The sequence below is a fragment of the Arachis hypogaea genome, chromosome 2 (assembly GCF_003086295.3).
Source record: "Arachis hypogaea cultivar Tifrunner chromosome 2, arahy.Tifrunner.gnm2.J5K5, whole genome shotgun sequence".
NCBI classification, from domain to species: domain Eukaryota; kingdom Viridiplantae; phylum Streptophyta; class Magnoliopsida; order Fabales; family Fabaceae; genus Arachis; species Arachis hypogaea.
The window spans coordinates 93,859,708-93,878,883 of record NC_092037.1 but is presented as its reverse complement, the minus strand read 5'-3'; the positions used below and the strand labels follow the sequence as shown (position 1 = coordinate 93,878,883).

General features: G+C 31.4%; 1 long non-coding RNA gene and 1 pseudogene across 1 annotated transcript; both read left to right on the top strand.

The window, feature by feature from the left end:
- The first annotated feature begins 2,173 nt into the window (after positions 1–2,173).
- Positions 2,174–10,798, top strand: LOC112728481 (homoserine kinase-like; annotated as a pseudogene).
- A 4,881-nt stretch (positions 10,799–15,679) lies between these two features.
- On the top strand, positions 15,680–16,890 carry LOC140180182 (uncharacterized). Its single transcript, XR_011874264.1, has 2 exons — positions 15,680–16,196; positions 16,452–16,890. It is a non-coding gene; the product is annotated as an uncharacterized lncRNA (long non-coding RNA).
- Positions 16,891–19,176: the final 2,286 nt, after the last annotated feature.

Sequence of the window (19,176 nt, the reverse complement as noted above, 5' to 3'; positions counted from 1 at the left end):
ATTATTATTATTATAAATTGTATAATATTCTGACGCTAAATGTATTTACATGACATATTTTGGTTCAGTTCTTATCTGTCTCTATTATCATATATAGTTATTTAAGAAAAATATTAAATATAATTATGAAATTTGCAGATTAATTTTTAGAGTAAGTTGGAAAAAAAATTTTACAGAATAATTATTTACAAACTACAGAATATTTTTTTAAATAATGATAATTAATTACACAAAAATTATTAATTATGACTACTTAAAAATATTAAAGTAATTAAATTATAAAATATTATTATCATAAATTATTAAACTTGTAATAACAATTAAAAATGATAATACACTATATTATAATTGTAAAAAATTCGAAATTGTAAAATAATTGCAAAAATTACTAAATTAAATAATTATTACAGTAATTAAATACATTACATTAAATCTTAATTACATTAGACAACAAAAACCTTTAATTACATTAAAAATATTATAAATTACTACGTGATAATTAAAAAACTAAAAATTATAATAAAATTATAAAAAAACACAAGATTATAAATTTAATATACAACATTAAAGTGATTAAAATTAATATCATCTTACATTTTAAATAATAAAATTAACCAAATAACGTTGATTATAAAATATCTAAAAAATAATAAAAGTGATTAAAACTAACATGTTGAGAATGATCTAAATGCTCAAAAATATATTCTACCGAGTATCGTGACAATGTATGCAGGCGTGAAGCTGGGAGTGGATCCTCTCTAGTGGAAAAAAACTGGATGGTATCCAGTGGAAGATCTCATCCTTCATTGCATTCTCTCTCTCATTTATTTTTTGTCCCATTTGTAGAATTAAAGGTGTGAAATTACACTTTATTCTCTCCGGTGACAAAAAAATGGAGAAGATTCATTTCCGCGTGAAGCTAGGCAACATTTAGTGGGCGGGGAGGGAAGGGGAGGGAGTCTTTTTTTTTTAGTTTTTTATTTTAACAAAAAATTATTAAAAATAATTAAAATAAATAGTAATTTTAGTAATTTTTTATAGTGAAAGATTCGGATGCTGACATTTCTATCCATAAAAGTTGAAAATTAAAGTTATACTCATGAAAAATAGGTTTTTACAAATAAAATTATCCAAATTTTACAAAATTAAATAAAATTTTCAAACTACCTTCTCATAGTTGTAAAAACTGGACCGGACCGGCCAGTTCGACCGAAAAACCAGTGAATCGGATCCTATATCGGTCCGGTCCAGTGTTTGAACCGCACAAAGAATTGAACCGGTCAAAACCGGTGCGAACCGGTACAAACCGGTGAGGTGGTCTGACCGAACCGCTTGGGAGAAAATATTTCTAAAATGCTTGAGGTAGGGTTCGAACCCCTGTCCTCAAGGAAACCAAAAAGCTCTACAACCACCAAACCACTATGTTTTCTATAAAAATTAATGCAAATTATAATACATATAGATATCTTTCATCAAATAGTTTACTTTTATTTAATTTATTTTAATTTTAATTATAAACTCACTCATTCTTAAATTAATTATATTTTTATTTAACAATAATTATAAACTCACTTATTTTTTTATAATTATATAATATCTATTAATATTATTTTTTAATAAATACTTGTAGTATATAATAGTATAAAAGATATAAACTAATTAATAAATTATTAAATATTAAAAATAATAGTTATTTTAATATAAAAACAAAATAAAAATATTTATGATAGTGTAAAAATAATAAAATATTTATTGTTCATGTTCCATATTATTTTAAAATAACTTGATATTTTAAAATGTTAGTAAAAATATGTATTTTAAATTTTAATTTTAAACTTTTGACTATTTTTTATTTTTTATTTACATAGGACCGAGTCAACCGGTTCAACCAATAACCTAACGGTTGAACCAGTGACCTAGTGACCCAGTGACCTAACCGATTCGATTACCGGTTCAGTTTTGACAACTATGCCCCCTAATATAACCTATTTCTAACCTCTAATTTTACTCTACATCGCCCTACCACTTCTTTCATCATCTGTTAATGTCGACATCCTTCTTTTGCTTCTGCATCTGCATCTCCTTTGGATCTGAAAGATGAAGAAGGAGCCATCTCTATCACAATCGCTATTCCAACACGGAGGAAGAGGATCAAGATTAGGATTAGGATCAGATGCAACTTCTCCGTCCCCTAAAAAACAACACCATTACCAAGACCGAGCCACACCCCATTTGCACCTCCGTTAAAGCCTTTACTCCAGCAACCGTCACTAATCTTGGCCCCGGCTTTGACATTTTTTACTGTGCTGTCGATGGCCTCGGTGATACCGTCTCCCTCACTGTTGACCTACACGTCCACCCAGGAAAGATCTCTATCTCCAACATATCCGGTACGAGCAACAATACTACCAGGCTGAGCAAAAACCCTCTCTGGAATTGTGTTGGGATTGCCGCGCTCGAAGTCATGAAGATGCTTGAAATCCGCTCAGTCAGCCTCTCCCTCTCTCTTCAAAAGGGTCTCCCCTTAGGAAGTGGCTTGGGGTTAACACCCTTACTATCAGAATGTCACACTTTCGGCTGTACCATTCTGATAGATAGGATATTACGACGACTTCTGTATACTTAACAATAAAATAGGAGTCTTTAACTTGAAATCGTATTATTGTTTCTTTGAAAAATAAATTTTTTTCTTTTTACAAACATGCATATATAAACAAATTCAGTCACAATCTTCATATATATATATATATATATATATATATATATATATATATATATATATATATATATATATATATATATATATATAAGACTTCTTGTACAAGTAACTTACAAATATACCAAACATACATATCATTACAAATCATGACTCTTATCCCTCTTACAAAAATATAAAACAAGGCGAAGGAAAAATTATAACTAATATATATACAACACAATCAGATACACAGAAGAAACTCCTTAAACTCCTTGTTTGTCCTGAAAAGAGAAATTTGTAGGGGTGCGAATCTAACCACACGGTCTCCCTAGGAAAGTTTTAATATTGTTATAAGAGGATACTTATAAAGAAATGAAGGAATTTCAAACGTAGATGATAATCGCTCATCCTATGAATCTTTTTAAACCGCAATAATTAATTATCTATAATTCAAATTCACTCTTCGATTGCAAGAATTTTAAAGCTCAAATAATATCGCATAACATAATCAGGTACGGCCTCCAGTTCAATATAAAATCAAATTACAGCCTCCGGTCCAACATATAATAAATCAACACTCGGTCTCCGAATCATCAATTCATTACCAAAACTCAGTCTCAAAGCAGAATCAATCACAGGCAACAAACAATGCAAGGTAAACACAATTAAAAAGCAGTTACAGTAGCCACCACAATTAATAGTTAGATAGAATCAAACCAAAATACTTAAGCAAACCCAAACACTAACAACCAAATGCAGTATGATGCATGCATGTCTTACTGGCCATGAGCTCACGTGTTGCTAGAACCCGACACATCCAATAGATAACCTGAACATGGTCTCTCTCTTGCACATTTCTAGGAGAAAAAATATTCCGGTCACATAAGGAGAGTACCCTGTCACTGTCTCAGAGAGAGAGTGCCCTGTCACCTTGCAATCAGAGAAAACGTGGGCAGAACGACCCACCACATCTCCAAGAGAAATATTTCAAACTTATAACAAGCTGGTCTCAGCGGGAGATTGCCCTGACACCTTCTCTTAGGATGTCAATCTTGCAAGTGGGATAAAATCACCATCCTTACCAATTCAGTAATTCAGACCACAATCAATCGTAAATATTGAATCAAATCTCGTCATCAATAACAATCAATTATCATTAATCATAGTCACCGACCTGTCACTCGACTTAATCAAAGTTCTCAAAACCGATTTCAATTTTATTTCTAAATTTAAAACATTCTCAAGAGACTCGGAGATCATTTTGTTGCGCCAAATCAAATTCAAATACTTTAAATTCACTAGATACTTTTCAAAGCATAACCCTTAAATTAAAATTAATTTAATAAAATTTACTTTCGATTCAGCCAAGTACCCAAAACCACTTTTAGATTCACTTTTAAATTTAAGACATTCCCGTAAAGGATCGGAATTTATTTCATTTTCACTAAATCAAATTCATTAAAACTTCTCAAACGTGATTCTTTAATCAAAATCAAAACAAAATAAATTAAATTCTTATTATTCAAAATTTTACTTAAATTACCTTGAATCAAGATTTATTAAATCAAACTCTACGACAAAGTCTCTAAACTTTAGGGGGCAACAACCAATCTCGTATTTTCTTATAATTTAATTTATTTTGAACTTATAAAAATTTCGACAGCACCTCCTCTAAAATTCAAACTTTACCATTCTTATGGATTCCCTCATTTTCATAAATTCTCAATTTATTTTGATCCAAAATAGCATTCAACCCAGAATTAACCAAATCAATTAGAATTTCTGGCATTTAATAAATTCCAATCAACTTACAACAATGCATTTTATCAAACTAATTTCAATCCAACGCCCAAATCCAGGAATTCGACATAACCAAATATTACAACAACCATCACTTTCAATAAATCAAGAAAACCAATTCAACAACATCAATCAACTAATCAAGATATTTAGCCTTCTCAATTGATCAATAAATCAATCAAACAAATAATTACATGCATCCAAAACAACTCATTTCAATCTATAAGACTTACATAATCATAAAAAATATTTTTCGCATTAATATTGACTTGTAGTAATTCTTGAAAGTACAATAAGTTTAAGAAAAATCCCCTACCTTGATCGTGACTTAACTACACGACAAAATTCTTCTTCTCTTGGTCCGCAGCAGTGGCAGCCACAACCACAGCTCTATTTTACTTCTGCAGCAATAGCGGCAGCTTCAATCGCGACATGTAATAACCGAAACTTGACCTTACGTTACGAAAACCTCAGAATCTTCACCAAACTCATAACAGAAAAAATATACACTAGCAGTGAAAGTTTTCAAGATAAGAATGACTTACTGTGGCTAAAGAAGAATAAGACAACAAAGCGACAGTAACACCAACAGTGTTTTTCAGTGACCAAAATGGCAGTGAAGATCCCCAACAGCGACGAAGCAGCAATAACAGCGGCATACCAACTCCTCCCACAACCCTTTCACGCATGTAGCAGTGACAGCCTAAGCAGTAACGACGGTGACAGAAACAATCACAGTGGGGGCAACTAGCGCGTTGGCAGCGACAGCGAGAAGCACGACTACGCGAGCTCCTTCTCTCTCTCCTTGCTTTCATCTCTCTCTCTCCCTCCCCAGTCGGCAAAGACGACGGCTCTCTGCGGACAGCAGCGACAAGCACGATGGTATTGGACTCATCTTGGTCCGCAACAGTGGCAGCCACAACCACAGCTCCATTTTACTTTTGTAGCAATAGCGGTAGCTTCAATTACGACATGTAATAACCGGAACTCGACCCTACATTACCAAAACCTCAGAGTCTTCACCAAACTCATAACAGAACACATATACACTAGCGGTGAGAGTTTTCAAGACAAGAACGACTTACTGTGGCTAAAGAGGAATAAGACAACAGAGAAATAGTAGCTCCGACTGTATTTTTTGGCGACCAGAACGGCAGCAAAGATCCCCAACAGCAATGAAGTAGCAACAACAGCGGCATACCAACTCCTCCCACAGCCCTCTCACGCATGTAGCAGTGACAGCCCAAGCAGTAACAATAGTGACAGAAACAATCACAGCGGAGGCAACTGGTGCGACGGCGGTGACAACAAAGAGCATGGCTACGCAAGCTCCTTCTCTCTCTCCTTGCTTTTGTCACTCTCTCCCTCCACAGTCGGCGAAGACGACGGCTGTAAAATCCTCAAAATTAATAAATAAGTAGCTAATAAATTAATTATTAATTAAAGAAATTGAAAAATAGAATTTTGTAGTTTAATGAGGTAGAATTAATTAAAACATGAATTTTGACAGTAATTTTAAAGAATTTGACTCAAGATTGAATCGAACCGGTCGAATCGAGCAAACTCGGCCCAAGACCCAACTTAATACCCATTTAAGGGAAGAACACAGCCACTTCTCCCTCAAACATAAGAGAAGCACGCTGAAAACTTTGGGCAAGGGGGAAAACAAGAACCCTAATTTGGTAAGAAAATTAATTTTTCTTGCCCAAATATCCCATCTTCAGTTTCAAATTTATGGGATTTTTGTATTGAGGATTATGTAATTTTGATGTCTTAGGACCGAATTAGCTTGCGAAAATTGTTGGGTTTTGTTCATTTGAGTTATGGGTGAGGTAAGAAAACCCTAATTTTTGGTGAATCTTCAATTTAGTGAACTCTACGTTGATTATAGTAATAATATGTGATATTAGATTGAATTTGGATGTTGGTTGGAGTTGATTGATGATGTGGAGTAAGTGATGCTGAGTTGAACTTGCTTGATTAAGAATTTGGAGCTTGGAGCTTGTGGTGAGAAGGAATTTTGAAGGGTTATGTGGCTTAGGAAGAAATCGGCCAAGGTATGGTTTTGGTTTTTCGTATTTAATATATAATATCTTGTGAAAACTTAGGCTAGACGACCTAGGATAAGTTGGATTAAGAATGTTGGATTTGATTGGTAGTTTAGTTGACAGTGTATGTTTGATTTGTTGAGGCATGATAAATTCGTTGGTTTTGTGACATGAATATAGTTGATGATGGTGGAAAGATGATATTTGAAGTGTATGATGATGTAGGTATTGATGTGTATGTATATTGCTTGTTATATTGAGCTTAAATTGTTGGATATGATTATGATGATGTATATTAAAGTTGTTGTGTTAAACATGGGTTGTTGGATTGAAAACTTGATGGAGATGTTAATTAGTGTATTAAGGAATGATTTGGTGTAGTTGAATTTGGTTTTGATCCACTATGGTAAGATTTGGTAAGTTTTAAAGAGGTTGGGGTTGAAATATTTTGGAAGTTGAGGTTTAGTAAAATTCTGCATAATCTATTTTCTGGCAGCAGCTTCGGACGCTTTTTGGGAACGATATAACCATTACAATTGGATGAAATTTATTTTCCTTTAATCTATTTGATGTGTAGATCAATCCTACAAAATTTGGCTAAAGTTTAACGGTTGGATTAGGAGATATAAAGTTTTGAAGTTTGTTACTTTAAAGCTGATTTTCTGCTACTGCATAATCAAACCAACAACTTTCCAAGCTTATATCTCCCAATGCTGACCATATTTTGAGTGGGACGAAAATGACATTGATACTGGGACTATTTTCTTGTTTTTTTGTAGAAATTTCATACTTTCATAAATTATTTTAAGGAAGTTGTGCTTGTTTTAAAAATAGAGCTCTTAGTTGTTTTGACAGCGAAACTAGTTTTTGAAAGCAAACTTGTAATAAGTATAACTCTCTCCAGAAAAATGATTTTTCTATGGGACTTTGACTGATTTAAAGCTCTATAAGACTATTTTACTTCTAAAAAATTTCAGATATATCAGGTGAAAATATAATTTTTGGTGAATTTTCTAAGAATAGGGTAGCTTGTTGTCTTAGTGCAGAGGTTTCAAACTTGAAACCAATTTTCGCAAAAGAAAATGGCTTTCTTTTGTATTTTATTCAACTTAACTATTTCAAATGGGTTCGTATTTTTAGGATACTTCTGTTTTGAGTCTAGAGACAAAGAATTAGGCTTGTAGTCTTCTGTGGACGGATTTTTGGATAAAATAAAGTGTGCAAAAAGGATGATGATGTTTATGCATGATGGCAAAATTGATAATCAATGACTGATAATGAATGAATGAATGAATATGATAAATAAAGTCAAAATGAGATTGTTGTTAATGAGTTATAATTGATAATATGAATTGAGATTGAATGAATATATCTTTGAGATACCTAGACAGTAGCAAGGATTGTGGTTCGTCTCGCTTTCTCCGGGTCAATGTTTGAGATACGTGGGTAGTAAGAAGGATTGTGGTTCATCCCACTTGCTCCAAGTCAGAGATTGTGATGCCTGGGTAGTAGCGGTAGTAGTGGTTATTCCACTCGCTCCAGGTTGAGCTTTTAAAGACCCTCCTGGGTAGTAGCCGCAGTAGTGGTTATTCCACTGGCTCTGGGTTGAGCCGGTAGTAGCAAGGGAGGTTGTAGCTCAAACCCACTTGCTCCGTGATGAGTGTTTCAATTCATGGTTAGCTACCTGGACATGTCGGGTTGGCTATATAACTGACAGATGATATCATCAACCATAGGACAAGCATGCATCATATGCAAATTGTTTGAATTGTTTGTTTGTGCAATAATTGGGATTGCCTAACTGATTATAATATGCTATTTGTTATATCTGCTATCTGTATTACTTGTATTCTACCTGTATGTGTTTGTCTTTGTCTGCTTGTTTGTCTTTGTAATTTCACCGAAGATGGAGGAACGGAGGAAAGGCAGAGAAGTTACAGATTTCGTTAGGCTTAAGACTTGGTTAAGTTAGGAATTCTTAGTAAACCACCTTGACTTATGGCTTTTACTTTAGTCTTTAAGTTTTATAATCTGAGTGTCGGCGCTCTAGAATTGTCTCTGACATTCCCATATGTAGGCACCTTTACCATACTGAGAACTCCTGGTTCTCATCCTATACAATATTTATGTTTTTTAGATGCAGGTCGAGAGGCACCTCGGTTGGCGTCTGGAGCTTCTGCAGCGAAGTGGATTCATTTTGGGGTGTTACTTTTGGGTCTTTTGCTATATATGTATGGACTCTCCTCATATATATACTTGTATTATTTTGCACCTCTTAGAGGTTTATGGAGAACTAGGATTGATTATATATGTATTTTGGGTTCTAGGTTAAGTATATATATGTATGTAAATATTCTCCGGCCAATTTTAGCTTCGCAGGCTGAGTCAGGAGCTTGTTATTTTGTATTCTTGACCCTCTGTTCTTACTTTTTATATATATGTTTGTGAACTCTAATTTTTTCTTCGTACGCAAGTAATCTCTTTCCTGAGCGTTGGGCTTTTGATTTGCGATTTTGTTTTTACCCATTCTTCAAGACTCCTAGTATACTACATTCTTTCGACTATTATATATATTTATATCCTATCTTAGAGGTCGTAGCGTCTCGCCACCTCTGTTTTACATCCTAGGTGTAAAGCTCTATGTGGTAGGGTGTTACCTTATGGTATCAGAGTAGTTCGTTCCTGTAGAGCCTGAGGGACGGACTGACTATGCTTTTGGGCATACTCTGAGTGTCTATACATGCTGATTAGGATATCAAACTGATATATGTGGTATGAATATTCATGACCATGCATTTGAAACTTTGAAGCACTAGACTAGCAATATTGAGACTGATCACCTTGATATCACTTGTTTGGTGTGAACAGGGACCAGATGGCGACTCGTGAACACGATGGCGGTCGAGGGAGACATAGGGCTAGTAACTCAGAACCTGAGACAACTGAGAATAATCCTACAAACTTTATAACTGCCCTGGAGAACATGGCTGCTGCTATGCAGACTACGATTGTGGCATTGGGGAATCAAGCCGATAATGGGAATGGTGATGACAGAGGAATTGGGCCAATGACCTTAGCAACCTTCCTGAAGATAAACCCGCCCATTTTTAGAGGGAAAATGAACCTAAAGAGGTAGATAACTGGTTTCAGGCAATGGAATGGGTGTTACAAGCACAACAAGTTCTTGAAAGTCAACGTGTTGAGTTTGCAACCTATCAGTTAACAAGTGAAGCCCAGTATTGGTGGCAGGGTACGCGGACAGCAACGACGAGCATGACGGTAATAGGACCATCCTTTGCAATGCAGTTTTCTCTCTCGGACGCTTCTCTCTCTTTTCCCTATGGTGGTTCAGCGGCGACACAACGGCGGCAATGAGCTGGACGACGGCTGGGTGCGACGACCCCCTCTCTCTTCTTCTTCCTCTGTTTCTCTCCTCTCTCTTGGCTGGTGGGTGTGTGTGATGCGTGAGAGTAAGGGTAAGGGGAAGGGGGTGCTGGCGTGACAAAAAAGGGGGTGAGTGTGTGTAATATGAATTAGGGTTAGTATGTGAATTAGGATTTTTTTGGGGATTTTGGGGTTTGGTAGAGTAGGAATTTTAATAAAAATGAAAGGATAGAGTAATAATTTAAAACCAAATTTAACTCAATATAATTATCTTTAAAAATACTAATAATTCTTCAACTTACAAATTTTTTCAATTAAGTAATCTAATTGAAGAATTAGAGATAATTAAATAAATTTTTCTTTTATTCATAAAATAAGGTTCAAAAGCTTAATATTCAAGTTAAAACATATAAATTCTCATTATTTTTCAATTACTAAAGTTTTAAATTATAAATAAGAAATTGTCCAATTTATATATAAAAATTTTTTAAAATAAAATCTTAAATAAATATAATAAATCATAAATAACTTATTTTTATTTTTTAAGAATTTGGGGTCTTACATGGATCCAGCGCTACAAGCGCTACTGCAGTTGCCATGGCTGTCACTGAGATATTTAGCAACAAGTTAGGGGTGCAGGAGCGAAGTCAGAGGAGAAGGTTTCAGGTTACCACGCCGACAACGTGGCACTGGCAATCATGGGGACTTTGTGCTGATCCACAACTACGAGTCCCTAGATTTGATCTAGCTGACATTCTAGACAGAGAAGGAGCTTTTCTTCATGCTGGTAACGCCAGAATATGAGGCCCCAACAAAGAAGATGCGAGCTGCCTTCCGTTCGAAGATTGGGATGCTGCACCACGTCTAGATGGTGGTAGTGGTGGTAGTTGAGGATGAAAGTGTTGGTAAGGTTTAGGATTGGCGGAGTGGTAGTGTGGAGTAAAATTAGATGTTAGAGATGTGTTATATTAGAGGGTAGTTTGAAAATTTTATTTAATTTTGTAGGATTTGGATAATTTTGTCTGCAAAAATCCATTTTTCATAGGTATAACTTTAATTTTCGTCTTTCATGGATAGAAATATTAGCGTCCGTATCTTTCATGATCAGAAATGACTACTTACTCAAACAATTATATATATAATTTTAATTAAAAATAACAATTAAGACTTAAAATTTATTATTTACAAGATAATTTAACTTATCGTATATCAAATAATTAAACACAAATATCTTAAAACTAACCTCAAATATTATAGAGATAGATTGTTGTATTTAAAATCTATAAATACTATTTATTTTTTTAAATATTTCCTGCAAAATATAAAAAAATATTAACAAAATATATTTATATTTTATGTAAATAATTTAAATCATAACTATAATTTATATAATAAAAATTAGTAATAATATTATTAAAATTAAAATGAATTAAAAATTAAGAAGGTCAACTAGAGAGAAGAAAACCTTCTCATAGACTACAACAAATGCGGAGGATAGCGGCCGTTGATTGACGGTTGTTTATCAAACCGCCACAAAATTGGTTAGATAGGGGCGGTTATGACAGCGGTTTGTGCTTCAGCTACAAAAGAAAGCAAGATAGCGGCCATTATCTTCCCAACTGCTGGAAATCAAATAAAAAAGAGAGCCAAAAGCCCTCAGTACCTCGTCACTCACTTGACCAAGTTCAGAGTTCTGAAGTCTGAATGACTCTCCTTCTCCAACCCTAGCTTCTCCTCGACCACCAACACAGCGCCACCATTGATCATCACCCCTAGCGTCTCCGTCAGAACTACAGAACCACCACCGTCATGTTCTTCTTCTTCTTCCCTTCTTTCTTCTTCTTCTTCCACCTTCGCCGAACAACCGCCGCAAAAATCCTTTTTCTCTTTCTCTTCCCCTATCTCCTGCCTTCTTTGTTATTATTCAACAGTTTAGTCTTGTGTTTTTGAAGAGCAATTCTTTCAATCCCACTTTGTTATCCTGTTAACTAATTCATGTGTTAGGACCCATTCCTTGAACGGTTGAACCCAATAATAATATATGCTCCTTATATTAATCATGTAAACTCTAATCAATTATGTGAATTCAAATATATCTTTCAACTTAAGAACTATACATATTTTAAAATATATTTTTATCTACTTGTGCATAGTTTTGTTGTATCTTTTTTGGTTTTGGCTGAAGATTATGGACATAGAAATTTATGACGCAGGTAGTTGGAGGAGATCCACTTTTGAGGCTCATAGCAGTTGATTGGTTCACAGTCGAATAATCTGTAGAAAAAATTGTTCTGCATCCTAGATGTCTGGTTCAGGTAAAACGAAGTTTTTATTAAGTAGAGATGGAGAAGAGACGTTTGATTTGTTTGGATATGCTGATAAATATTTCCGCTAAGATACTAAACTATCAATTAACTTGTTTTCATATGTTCCTCCTTTTGAATTGCAGTCGAAAGCTGGGAAAAAGCTTCCATTTATCTTTGTCATTAATCTTCAGGTATGGATATTATTTTTTTTCCTTTTTTATTGCAAAGTAAAATCCATTTGATGCAGAAGTGTTCAAGAAAGAATGTTAAAAAAAAGCCATTATTAGATACCATGAAACTATATGCCTATTGTGAATCTCCCACATCCCCAGCTATACGTACCATGAAAGAATCTATAGCTGTTAATCCATAATTTTAAGCCAATGTTATTGAATGCAGAATTGATTAACTTCAAAAGTATGGTATTTATAGTGGAATACGTTTGATGCCTTCACTGGCTTTCCTGTTGAATAACTCAGGAAGTATTAATGTAGTGCTTGATTTTTTTGAAATGGTGTTCGATTGGAATCATAAATTTGTGTGTGCTTATAAATCAGTTTCTCAAGAAGATTTCTTTTGCTTTCATCGACATCAGGTTCTGCTAAACTGAACTATAGTCTGGTTCTATATTTTGTGGCTGACAGACCTATAAATAAAGATTCTCTATTGGCTATGTTTGTAAATGGAAGTGATGCATTTTGGGCTGGTATAATCTATCTATTGTTTATTTAGTGTTTCTTTATGTTAATATCTCAAGTATAATAAATATGATGTAAAGAAAATATGTTATAGCAAAGAGAAATGGTATCAACCATTTGAGTAGTTAATTAGCCTATTTTTTAAGCTCTTGTATGAACTTGAGGCAGTTTAAAACTGTCGCATTTTTTAAAAAAAACCACATAAATTTGTGGCGGTTTTAAAAACCGTCGTAGATTTTTTTTTAAAATCTACTACTGAAATAGCGGCGGTTCTGCAATCGCCGCAAAATCAATTATTTGATTTGCAACGGTTGTGCCAGCGGTTAGTTAGAACCGCCGCAAAATCATATTACCACCCTCTAATAAGCGACGCTTAATGAATCGCTAGAATTGTGTTTCGCGACAGTTTTTAACCGCCGCAAATCCCTAAAAAAACCGCCGCTATTCAACGTGTCTTTTGTATCATATCAAGGATTTTCAATGTTTAGCTACCATCACTAACATATCTTGAATTTCGAATGAGAGATATATCCCTTATATATCAAATATAGATGATGATTAAGATATTAGAATTAATTATTAGTTATTTATTATTCTAATAAAAATATTATTTACACGTACATTAAAATTAGTTATTTATATATATAATTTAACTTATTTTTAGTATATATTATTTTATATTTTTATATGTAAAATATATTGATAGATAATTTTAATAGCTAATAATTTTAATACACCTAACATAATTTTTATTCTAATTATATGGCACATTGATTTCAATATTGTTTGTTGAATAGTATATAAGCTAAGCTATGAATTTGTAATCACTTCCCTCTATCTATATTCATTTTATTCATTCTCTCTATTTCTCTCTCTTTTTTCTCTGTAATTGGATATCACTCTCACTGCCACTCCTATCTTCAAGAGTAATTATATATTGTTGCAAGTTTCTAAAATATATATTAGTGTATTAATAGGCTGAATTCACCTTTCTATAAATTAAATGCGGATAATAATAATAATTTATTAGTCAAAATGATAAACAATTTATACTAATATTAGAAAGTTATAAGCTCAGTTCTTGAAATTAATAAGATTTTTTCTATAAATTATATACGATGAAAGATATTTTTGAAAGAAAAAAAATTGGATATTAACTCTTTCACATATTTCATTATATCTAGTAAAAGAAGATACCATAGATTCTTATTTAGTAATTAATCATCCTTTATTCCTTTATATTTATGTCATATACATGTATTTTTTTTAATTTAATAAAAAGGGCAATTATGTATATATAAAGAGAAATATAATATATTTTTCTAATAAGAGTCTTCTAGAAATTTATCTTTGATCGATAAACTTGACCAATCTTCCAATCCTTTGGGATCATATCACGAATCATAATGGTCTTTCCTTTGATGCCATTGGGATAATGTTGAACGAGTGTAAAATTGAATGGAGGTTGTAGAGCATAACCACCAGCAAAAACACTCCAAGTTGGACCCCACACATGAGAAATGTTATTGAAATTTATAGTATTTTCTATATAAACATCTGCATCTCCATTTACGTATTCCATTGATACTTCCAAATAATCTGATCTAGATTTTTCACCGATGATAAATGCTATAGAATCTCCAAATGAGCATGAAACCCTAAAGAACACCACACAATTAAAATTGAGAGAGATACATAAAAAATAATAAATTCAAGTATATTATTTTTGTTTTTAATATTTGGACTAAATCTTAAAATTGTCTTTAATATTTTAAATATTTTATTTAAATTTTAAATATTTTAAAATTATTACATTGTTATCTTATCGTTAACTCTTTAAAATTTCTGAAATAAAAATACATATGTAGATATTATAATTCACTGTAAAAATCTAAACTCATATTACCGATAATAAAAATAAAAAAATTAAATAAATAAAAAAATAACACTAGCATACGAGAAAACGAAATACAATTAAAGTTTTGTATTGTTAGTGTCATTTTTTATTTATTTAATTTTTTATTTTTTTACCAACGATAATATAAGATTAGTTTGTCTAAGTAGATTATAATGTTTATATATGCATATCTGTTATAGAATTATTAACAGAAATGATAATAAGATAATGTTGTAATAAATTTTAAATGTTAGAAACTTAAATAAACGTTTAAAATACTAAGAATAATTTTAAAATTTAATTTAAATATTAAAGACAAAAAGTCAAAAGCAGTATTTTACTCAAAATAATATAATTAAGATAGAAATATTATATTTTTTATTTATACTATTCTTAGTTTTTGTATGAAGTGAACGTCAGATAAATTGTCTCCAATAGAAACATTTTTCTCATCAGTCGTTATCTGATTTTCTAAAATAAATTTATATTATTTAATGTCTCAATATTTTTATCTTAAAAAATTATCAAATGAAGATGGCTTTTTTTATAGGCCTCAATTGTCGTACTAATTTTATTATGCGTGTGCCTTAATAAGAGGTAGTAAAATTTTGTGTGTCTCTATATATATATGTAGCTATAATTTTTTTTGAAATATAATTATATATTTAAAACATATTAAATTGTGTTTGTAAATCGCAATGGCTAAAATGGATCAATCGAATTTTATTAGTGCTTAAAATTTAAATTAAATGAATTCCTATCAGATTCTTCAAATTTTAATAGATTTTGAAAAAAAAGCCAGTTAATTGAAAAGTGATTAAATTTATATTTTAAAACACAAGGAAATAAATATCTCACATTTTTTCTCACAGTGACCCACCCTCTAACCCTTTCAGCATCTGCAACACCCGCCACCACACGACTCATCACAGTTGTAGCTCCATCTAATTTCGCATTATCTACCTCTCTTCTTCTCTCACTTTTTCTTACTCACCTTTCCTCTCTTCTTTTTGACTTCCTCTCACTCGGTCTTCCTCTCTCAACAACGCCTAAAACGATGAAATTGAGAAACTACAGCTAGAATTGAAATGCGAGCACGATCAGAACTAGAAGACAAGCGCGAAAATCGAAACTGGAAGACGAGAGTCGCAACCAGAGCAGGAACGTGAGCACGACTGGATCTGGAAGGCTAGCACGTTCAAATCTAGAAGGCAAGCGTGACGGGATGGAGTTGGCTCCTCCATCAGCGTCGGAAGACTAGCTCGAACGAGATGGTCCTCGTTCATGCTTCTCTTCCTTTGCAGCAGGTCCTGGATTAGGTTGCTCCTCCTGCCTAGTTGTCCTTGTTCGCATTGCTTCTCTCTTGTCAGTAGTCCTCTCTTCCACGCTTTTATTTTCTATTTAGTTTATTGGTGATTACTGATTAATGCTACTATTGTTAATGGATTATGGTTTTAATGAAAATTAGGGTTTAAATTATATTTTTTATTTTTTAATTTAGGTCTGTTTCAATGGAAAAAGTTTAATTTATTTGGGTCTATTATTATCTCTTTTTGTTTTTTGGAATATCTAAATATCAGTTTAATTTGGATCTTTTTTTTCTGTTTTGTGATTTTAAAGAGGACAATAGGTATTGATGATGAGGAGGTGAGAAAAGAAAAACGAGTGCCAGAGAGTGAAAAGAAGTTAGAGAAGAAGAAAAGGAGAAGATAGGGAGGGAGTGGAGCTGCGACAGTAGTGGTTTGTCGGTGACTCTATTACTATGGACAAAGGTGCTGGTGATTGACCGACTTAGAAAATGGATGAGTAAGAGGAAAATATGAGAAAAAAGAAGAGGGTGGTTCATTTGCTATATAAATCACTCTGTTTGCTATATCATACCAAACCGTTAACGAACCACCTCTGTTTCAATGAATATATAATTTTGTGTTTTTAAATTATTTAGGAATATTTTTGTCAATAACAAAAGTTGAAAAAAATTTTATTTGTGCCAAAATAATGTAGGAACATTTATTTTGGTTAACCAATTACTATATATAAAAGATTTAGTTTGGAAAAATTATTTGCAAAGCATTATACCTTCTGTATTGAAGGTTGACTTGTCCAAGTTTGCGAAGAGCATCTTGTTGACCTGGATTTGCGATGGAAGCAAAAGCGGCGCCACTGAGATTGAAATGGTATCCTGAACACGATGGGCATTCATCACTTACCACCACTCTCACTGGCTTCCCTGAACATGCTGCATTATCTGTGCATTTCACCTATATATCATAATCATCAACATTTCTTGTTATATTTTTCATGATTAGCAAAAAGCGGAGTATGTCTACAGTTACGGTAGTTATAATAGTTAAAAAATTTTAGTAATACTTAAAAGATATTATTAAATAGTAAAAAGTTATTATTTTAATTTTAACAATACTGTATAAGTGTTGCTAAAATTATATAGCTATTATAGTCACTGACTCAATGTAACCATAGACATTATAGAAAAAGCTCTAAATAAATTAAGGTTAGTTTAGTAAATCTATTTATAGAGATATTTGTGTTTCATATTTTGTGTTTGATAAATCAAAAGAATAATGTATTTATATTTGTGCATAAGTTAAAGAAGTACTTTTCAATGTTAGGTTTTATTTATTCTGAATTAAAAAAAAATTAATATAACCTTATATATCAATAAATATTTAAATTTATTCTTATATTCACATTAATTACGGTCTTTTAAATTTAAAAATTATTTTATCAAACATAATTATTATTATTTTGAGTTGAGTTAGGCCAAACTCAAACTCACTCATTAATAATCAAACTTATTTATAAAATTCAAGCTCAACTCATAAAAAATTCATGAATTAACATAAATAACATGAACATATTTTATTATTTTGTATAAATAAACTATAATTTATATATAAAAATATCAATTATCTTTTATGTTCTCTATCATAATTATATATAAAAAGTATATAGATATGTATGTAAAGTTATGTATTATTGTTAAATTAAAAATGCAAAATACATAATATATTAATATAAATAATTATAATATATAATCAAACTAACTCACGACTAGTCACCAAACAAAAAAATTAACTCACAATTTAAACGCTGAGTTTATTCAAATTTAAGTTCAATTTATTTAACAATAAAAATTTGGTGGTTAGATGTAAAATAATATCAAATTTGTTTATTTTTAATATTAATAAAAATATTAATTCATCCTTTAATGCATTTTTATGTTCATTGATCTTTTGAAAATTAAAATTGTAGCTTATTTTGAAAAGATACTTTTGGATTTTTCTAGTATTTCTATTTTATTAAAATAAATTTCTCAAACATATTAGAAAAGAATAAAAAAAAGTGAATAGTTTTTTAGTTTAATTTTAATGTATTGACAGTATATTTTATACAGTTATACAATTATAATCATTTTTAGATGATTATTCATACGATCAATATAAAAAATAGTTATTTTAACTAATGTAACGTTATATAATTAAATACACGTATAAAACGATTTTATACTGTGTAAGAAAATTAAATTCATAGTCTATATAAAAAAATTAAAGCAAATAAATGTACCTCATAACAAGCACCACATCCGTAGCCCTGGCGGAAAATATAATGGCCAGCAGCCGCCGTCAATTTAGAGATGGGAGGATTCTCCACAGTTTTACCATATTTACATGCACCACCTACACATAATTACATTAATATTATCAAATTAATCACTAACAAAAGAAGATTATTAGAGATATAATTAATCATTCATATATATTCTCTTATTGATTCAAGTTTTTGTAAAAAAAGTATTTTATGGTACAATATAAAAACTTTTATATGATCTAAAATTTTAGAATATACTCCTTATTGATTTTAAAAAAAATTCATCACAAGATAAATGAAAAAAATAAAAGATAAACTTGCAAAAGTTAACACAAAACCAAAATTAAATTTTACTTAAAAGACATATTAGAGATATAATTATTCATATATTTTCTCTTATAAATTTAAAATTTTAGAGGAATTGGTCTTATGAATACATAAATTACTTTTATTGAGTCAATTGCAATATTATTTTTAATTATGACATGCATCCTTAATATGAATGTATATATTATTAAAATATATTATATTAGATATAAAATCATATATCATATATCATCTGTCTATGTAAATTCTTAAGTTTTCTAAAAGTTAATAATTATATTTATATGATATAATTTTAGAGTATTTATAAGTAAAAATATCCAAAATTCAATTCTTAATTATAGTCGTATTTTTTAAAATTAAAAGCAAATAAATAAATAAAATTTTATCACAAAATATGACTAGATCTATA